Genomic DNA, 7,944 nt, shown 5'->3' on the forward strand with positions numbered 1-7,944 from the left:
CGGTCCAGCGATAGACGACGAAGAGGCATGGGATGACCAACACTCTCTTTTCTCTATTCTCGAAGCGTCGAATTGCCATAAAAAAAAAATCACACGCGCGCACGACATAGTCGTACGCGCGTGTATACCTCGTCTCTCTCAAAGTTTTTTTCTCGAGCCTCGCCAAAGGGGATCGTCTTCTTCCTCGTCTACGATCTCTCCGACGACGACGACCGTACGAACAACTTCGTAACGGACTCACATGCGCATCTTCCTCGGGTACAGAAACGCTGCGGAAAACACCTCGAGCTTGTAGTTACAGCAGCACCCGTGTATAGCCGATCTTAGACACACGCTAGTTCGCACACGCGTTACATATATAATATGTAAGATTTCCGACGAACGTGGCTTTTCGGGAGCCAGGCGCGCGGGCAGAGAGATACACGACGACGGGGAAAATTCGTCCCGATACGAGTACGTGTACTCTCCGATCTCCGCGCGACGCTGGGGATCATACCTCCCTAAGTCGTCAGAGCGCTCGAAGAAATCTCGCGTGTGCGTTCCCGGATCTACGGCTGATACTTTCGGGGCTTGTAAAAAAGCACAGAGCGTGTAAAACGCAACGACGACCCATCGATGCGACGGTCCTCGTTGTTGTCAGTCGCTTTCGCGAAGAGACGGAGTGGGCATTCGATCCCTGGGGCTGTACGAGAGTCTTAAGAAAAGACGGTAGATTATGGCAAAGTTTCGCACGCCATCGAGTTTAGGTTTTTTTTTTGGTTCTCTCTTCTCTCCTCTCTCGACCGAGTTCCCATATTTGCTTTCTCTCTCAGTCTCGCCAAATATAATATTCTTTTAAGACGACGTCGGGGGCGCGGACCTTCGTGCGTCGAACACCGGCAAACGTAGCATATATCGCCTGATATGAAAAAAAAATCGGTCACGAGGAGAACACTACGAGTATATACGTTCGATAACCGATACACGAAGCGGTGCATAAGCGGGCGGTCGCCCTCGTAAGGACGACTCACGACGCCGCGAGCACTCACGCAGGTCCGTGACCGGTTCTCTCCGCTCTTATTCGTATCCCTTCGTATACCTTCGTCCGACTCTGAAACGTTCTCTTATAATTTTTAAGAAGAACGACGGCGGGTTGTCAAGGCAAGAAGGGACAGAGAGAGACAGAGGTAGAGTTTCGTAGTCTCCCGTGAACACGATAGATTATATATCGAGCATGCGTACGACTTGCACGGTCTCTGCACGACCGCGACGAACGCCGACGAGCGTCCAACAATCGCTCGTACGTCGCGTATGTTCTCTCCGTCCGCTCTTATTCGTATCCTCGTTCTTGTACCTTCGTCCGACTCTGAAACGTTCTCTTATATAAAGAAGAACGACGGCGGGTTGTTAAGGCAAGAAGGGACAGAGAGAGACAGATACGGAGAGTAACGATACGCAACGCAAGCAGTCTTAGGTTTACGTGAGCAACCCTCAGCCAGGCGTGGTCCAGGAATTGTATCCGTGGACCGCAATGTGCGTTCGAAATGTCGATGTTCATGTGTCCTGCAGTTCACACGTTGACGCGCAATTAGCTGCGTTCTTCATCGACCCACGAGCCAAGTGATCCACCGTTCAGGGTAATCTTTTATAAATTTACAACAGTTCAATACTCAAATGTACTCTTCTCGGTTCTAGCGAAGCCGAGTTCCGTCACGTTCGACCAACGGGAATCGAACGCGCAGAAGTCGCCATAGGATTGACGACACAAAAACGTTCGAAAAAAAAAGAAAACGACGAACGCGCGAAGATACGCGCGTTCGCCGGCCGGGCGTAAAGTACATTATGATATATAACAACCATCGAGATCGAAGCTCCGTTCGTCAGGAAACGACGGGGATATATACACCCGATTCTGAATCCTCTGTACAGCACACGATCTCGCGAACGAGTAAGCACGGTGGCTAGCCCATGTTATATATGTGTTTGATTCTACTCTCTCGTCCAATTATTCAAGAAACAGCGCGCGTGCATCTCTCCATCGTTCGGGTGATAGTAAAGATTCGATGGGATTCGCGCGGCCGTCCGCCTCGAGCGGTCTTTCGTCCCAATATCCAGAAGCAGAGTTTGAAAAACTCTAGCGACGGCACGGGTGTCCGACTCACGACATCGAGGTTTCGAAGCCGGCGATCCCCTCCGAACGGATGGCGACCACGCGACCGACTGAAAGCATGAAAAATCGACGAAAGATAGAACACATCTCCGTTCGGGTGGTGTTTTTTCTTTAAAAAAAAAAAAAACAAAAATTCGATGGGACTCGCAGCCATCGTCCTCGCGCGGTCTTTCGTCCCGATATCCAGAAGCAGAGTTTGAAAAACTCTAGCGACGGCACGGGTGTCCGACTCACGACAACGAGGATAGACAGCCGGTCCCCTCCGAACGGGTTATGCGACGATAAACTCGATGAAACTTTAGTCTCGTTCAGGTAGTGTGTGTCTTGTAAATCAAAAATTCGATGGGACACGCATCCATCGTCCTCGCGCGGTCTTTCGTCCCAACATCCAGAAGCAGAGTTTGAAAAACTCTAGCGACGGCACGGGTGTCCGACTCACGACAACGAGGATAGACAGCCGGTCCCCTCTGAACGGTATATTATATATGAGATGATAGACGACAAACTGGATGAAACTTTAAGTCTCGTTCAGGTAGTGTGTAAATCAAAAATTCGATGGGACTCGCATCCGTCGTCCTCGCGCGGTCTTTCGTCCCGATATCCAGAAGCAGAGTTTGAAAAACTCTAGCGACGGCACGGGTGTCCGACTCACGACAACGAGGAAAGACAGCCGGTCCCCTCTGAACGGTATATTATATGAAACTTTAAGTCTCGTTCAGGTAGTGTGTAAGTCAAAAATTCGATGGGACTCGCATCCGTCGTCCTCGCGCGGTCTTTCGTCCCGATATCCAGAAGCAGAGTTTGAAAAACTCTAGCGACGGCACGGGTGTCCGACTCACGACAACGAGGATAGACAGCCGGTCCCCTCTGAACGGTATATTATATATGCGATGATAGACGACAAACTGGATGAAACTTTAAGTCTCGTTCAGGTAGTGTGTAAATAAAAAATTCGATGGGACTCGCATCCGTCGTCCTCGCGCGGTCTTTCGTCCCGATATCCAGAAGCAGAGTTTGAAAAACTCTAGCGACGGCACGGGTGTCCGACTCACGACAACGAGGAAAGACAGCCGGTCCCCTCTGAACGGTATATTATATGAAACTTTAAGTCTCGTTCAGGTAGTGTGTAAGTCAAAAATTCGATGGGACTCGCATCCGTCGTCCTCGCGCGGTCTTTCGTCCCGATATCCAGAAGCAGAGTTTGAAAAACTCTAGCGACGGCACGGGTGTCCGACTCACGACAACGAGGATAGACAGCCGGTCCCCTCTGAACGGTATATAATATGAAACTTTAAGTCTCGTTCAGGTAGTGTGTAAGTCAAAAATTCGATGGGACTCGCATCCGTCGTCCTCGCGCGGTCTTTCGTCCCGATATCCAGAAGCAGAGTTTGAAAAACTCTAGCGACGGCACGGGTGTCCGACTCACGACAACGAGGATAGACAGCCGGTCCCCTCTGAACGGTATATAATATACATTATGCGACGGTAGACGATCAACTAGACGAAACTTTAGTCTCGTTCAGGTGGTGTAAAAAAAATTCGATGGGATACGCACGCACGGCTGTCGTCGTCCTCGAGCGGTCTTTCGTCCCAATATCCAGAAGCAGAGTTTGAAAAACTCTAGCGACGGCACGGGTGTCCGACTCACGACATCGAGGCTTCGAAGCCGGCGGCGTTCCCCTCTGAACGAACTTCGGCTAGACTAGTTACGAATCGTTGCTACACATCGTCTTCATCGTCGTCGTCGTCGACATCGACATCATCATCATATCATCATCATCATCATCATCATCGGTCATCGTCGCATAGCGGGCCAACATCCACGCGATGCGTCTTCGTTCTAGGTTACCCGATCCACGAGTATGTTACACGTGGTTTCGTTATTTCGAACGAAACGACATACGAAGAGCACACGCCCTTTGGGTAGGAAGCACGTTTCGAGAACGACGAGAGTTTCGATGAAAGAGACGAGAGAAGTCGACGCAGAAGGTATCCATGGATCTTCGAAGAGAACCTTCGAAGATGTATATCGGTATCCTTTCGCTCTGCGCGACTCGCTACAAGTTCTTTCGCTCTCGTCGACTCGTTCTAGACGCTTCGTTCGATCCCAAAGAGGAGTCTTCGATATGTCCCGTTGCTAGGAGGAGAACAAACGCAACACAGACCACGAAACATAGAAGAGAATAGGCGAGCATGATCACTCCGACACGAGGCACTTTAGAGATTTTCTTATTAGTTTGCATGGACTTTTATATTTCGTTTGTACGGTTTCCACGATGCAAATACGAAATACGAGATCGTGACGGCGGGTCTTTCTGTGTACGGCCTCTCGCAGGCGCCACGACTGCATTTCTCTTTACACCTGGTTTCCATCGTAATTTTTTCGTTTGATATCGAGCCTTAACTTTTGTTGGCTCTTTCGAAGCTAGAGTTCCCTTTTATTAGAATTTCATATATATATATATATTATATGTTATATGTTTTATTCGGAGACGGCGGGTCTTTCTGTTTACGACCTCACGCAGGCGCCTCGAATAAGTTTCATTCGCATTTCGTTTTTATACTTGTATATATATATCTCTTCATCCCGATGATCGAGAGAGAGTGCCACCTTCTCTTCGTATAATTCCGTAGCTGGAGGGTCGTCTCCTCCTTAAGAATATTTCTATTCGTGCCAACGGAGGTTGCCAAGCTCCCTGGCGTTTTCGTTTGTTAAAGTATATAGCTTGTTAATACGTCGTATATACTTTCGTCGATACAGGAGGAGTACGGCTCCTTACCGACCATTGTGATATATATTTCATAGTTTTTATATGTGTTCAAGTCAAATTCTTTTGGTATCGTATCGTTAATGATCCTTCCGCAGGTTCACCTACGGAAACCTTGTTACGACTTTTACTTCCTCTAAATGATCAAGTTTGGTCATCTTCCCGGTAACATCGGCAATGCTTATCACATTGGCCGCGCACCAGTCCGAAGACCTCACTAAATCATTCAATCGGTAGTAGCGACGGGCGGTGTGTACAAAGGGCAGGGACGTAATCAACGCGAGCTTATGACTCGCGCTTACTGGGAATTCCTCGTTCATGGGGAATAATTGCAAGCCCCAATCCCTAGCACGAAGGAGGTTCAGCGGGTTACCCGGGCCTTTCGGCCAGGGAAAACACGCTGATTCCTTCAGTGTAGCGCGCGTGCGGCCCAGAACATCTAAGGGCATCACAGACCTGTTATTGCTCAATCTCGTGCGGCTAGAAGCCGCCTGTTCCTCTAAGAAGATTTGTTTGTACGTTGGTAGTAAAAACCCACCGACCGAAGCCGGGGGCCTTCGAGATACCATAAGTTACGTCTATTTAGCAGGCTAGAGTCTCGTTCGTTATCGGAATTAACCAGACAAATCGCTCCACCAACTAAGAACGGCCATGCACCACCACCCACCGAATCAAGAAAGAGCTATCAATCTGTCAATCCTTCCGGTGTCCGGGCCTGGTGAGGTTTCCCGTGTTGAGTCAAATTAAGCCGCAGGCTCCACTCCTGGTGGTGCCCTTCCGTCAATTCCTTTAAGTTTCAGCTTTGCAACCATACTTCCCCCGGAACCCAAAAGCTTTGGTTTCCCGGAAGCTGCCCGCCGAGTCATCGGAGGAACTTCGGCGGATCGCTGGCTGGCATCGTTTATGGTTAGAACTAGGGCGGTATCTGATCGCCTTCGAACCTCTAACTTTCGTTCTTGATTAATGAAAACATTTTTGGCAAATGCTTTCGCTTCTGTCCGTCTTGCGACGATCCAAGAATTTCACCTCTAACGTCGCAATACGAATGCCCCCATCTGTCCCTATTAATCATTACCTCGGGGCTCCGAAAACCAACAAAATAGAACCGAGGTCCTATTCCATTATTCCATGCACACAGTATTCAGGCGAAGGTAGCCTGCTTTAAGCACTCTAATTTGTTCAAAGTAAACGTATCGGCCCACCTCGACACTCAGTGAAGAGCACCGCGATGGGATATTAGTTGGACCGCCCGCGAGGAGCTAAGCCCACCGATAGGACGTACCACATAATGCCAGTTAAACACCGCGAGCGGTGAACCGACACTGTGACACACAGATTCAACTACGAGCTTTTTAACCGCAACAACTTTAATATACGCTATTGGAGCTGGAATTACCGCGGCTGCTGGCACCAGACTTGCCCTCCAATTGGTCCTCGTTAAAGGATTTAAAGTGTACTCATTCCGATTACGGGGCCTCGGATGAGTCCCGTATCGTTATTTTTCGTCACTACCTCCCCGTGCCGGGAGTGGGTAATTTGCGCGCCTGCTGCCTTCCTTGGATGTGGTAGCTGTTTCTCAGGCTCCCTCTCCGGAATCGAACCCTGATTCCCCGTTACCCGTTACAACCATGGTAGGCGCAGAACCTACCATCGACAGTTGATAAGGCAGACATTTGAAAGATGCGTCGCCGGTGCTAGATGACCATGCGATCAGCACAAAGTTATTCAGAGTCACCAAAACAAACGATGGACGGACAGACGAGCCATCCGCCACCGATTGGTTTTGATCTAATAAAAGCATTCCTACCATCTCTGGTCGGAATCTGTTTGCATGTATTAGCTCTAGAATTACCACAGTTATCCAAGTAAATGTAGGTATGATCTAAGAAACCATAACTGATTTAATGAGCCATTCGCGGTTTCACCTTAATGCGGCATGTACTGAGACATGCATGGCTTAATCTTTGAGACAAGCATATGACTACTGGCAGGATCAACCAGGGATCTTATTCGTATAACAATTCTTATAAATTTCGTTTAAGTTCTCTTCGTGTCGTAGGTGGGACGTAAGCACCGTACGACGAGACTTTTCGTTCTTAAGATAGATATATCTATAAAATATATCTCCTAGCGACGTTCGAGATACACCCATAGTTCAGTAATAATCTTCGAACGCCGCTCGCAGCCACTTTGTAATTCTCAACTCCACCTCCTCTCTTCTCTCTCTCTCTTTCTCATAGTCTTATATAAAATGTTTAGAATCGTACTTCTAAAGGAACATTTCCATAATGCTGTCTTCGTGTAAAAAGACTTATTAGAATATCTTAGCGGTAAAGCACGTATACGCACCTCACGCTGAACGAACAAGCGCGTATCCCAGTGCGTCGCGCTGGACATACCGTAAGAATATTCTTTCAATCGGTAGAACATTTTCGGCAGAAGACATACTACGCAAAGATAGTACGCTCCTACCGCCTCATCGGATACTTCTGCGAAAGCAGAAGTTTTTATAGAAAGCAGACGGTTATACTCTTTTGAATGAATCGATGCTCAGTTAGTACAAGCACACACGCATCTAACAATTTTTGTTAGAATACGTACACACAGGTCACCAGCTTCCCGACTCAGGGGAACCTTGCCACGATATTTGGTCATTACGTCCAGGACAGCGACCCGCGGCGCAGCAGTGTAGAGAAAAAACCAGAACGAGAACGGAGGAACAGTCGAGAAATAGCGTAAAATACACTAAGACTCGAGGAGCGGTGACTGAATTCTCAACCGAGGCCGTAGAATAGCCACGCGCTCAACGCTGTTCCGACCGAACCGTCCGGCTCGACGTCTCTCTTATAGATACGAAAGCGCCAGCCGGAAGGCCGGCGCCGGCCGGGCTAGCGGCCGCGCGCTTACGGTGCAAAACCTCCGTAGCAACGTACCGTTCGGAAGGGACGCTGGAACTTAGTCTCGCGAACGCTCGATCACTACTATACAAAGCCAATATCCAACCATCGAAATACATTACCAGACGTT

At 48.7% G+C, this 7,944-nt stretch overlaps 2 non-coding genes across 2 annotated transcripts; both read right to left on the reverse strand.

The window, feature by feature from the left end:
* Positions 1-1,464: 1,464 nt before the first annotated feature.
* On the reverse strand, positions 1,465-1,619 carry LOC126877671 (5.8S ribosomal RNA). Its single transcript, XR_007695237.1, has one exon. It is a non-coding gene; the product is annotated as a 5.8S ribosomal RNA (ribosomal RNA).
* Positions 1,620-4,998: 3,379 nt separating this feature from the next.
* On the reverse strand, positions 4,999-6,921 carry LOC126877674 (small subunit ribosomal RNA). The gene has a single exon (XR_007695240.1). It is a non-coding gene; the product is annotated as a small subunit ribosomal RNA (ribosomal RNA).
* Positions 6,922-7,944: the final 1,023 nt, after the last annotated feature.

This window comes from Bombus huntii, unplaced genomic scaffold (assembly GCF_024542735.1).
Source record: "Bombus huntii isolate Logan2020A unplaced genomic scaffold, iyBomHunt1.1 ctg00000212.1, whole genome shotgun sequence".
Taxonomy (NCBI): domain Eukaryota; kingdom Metazoa; phylum Arthropoda; class Insecta; order Hymenoptera; family Apidae; genus Bombus; species Bombus huntii.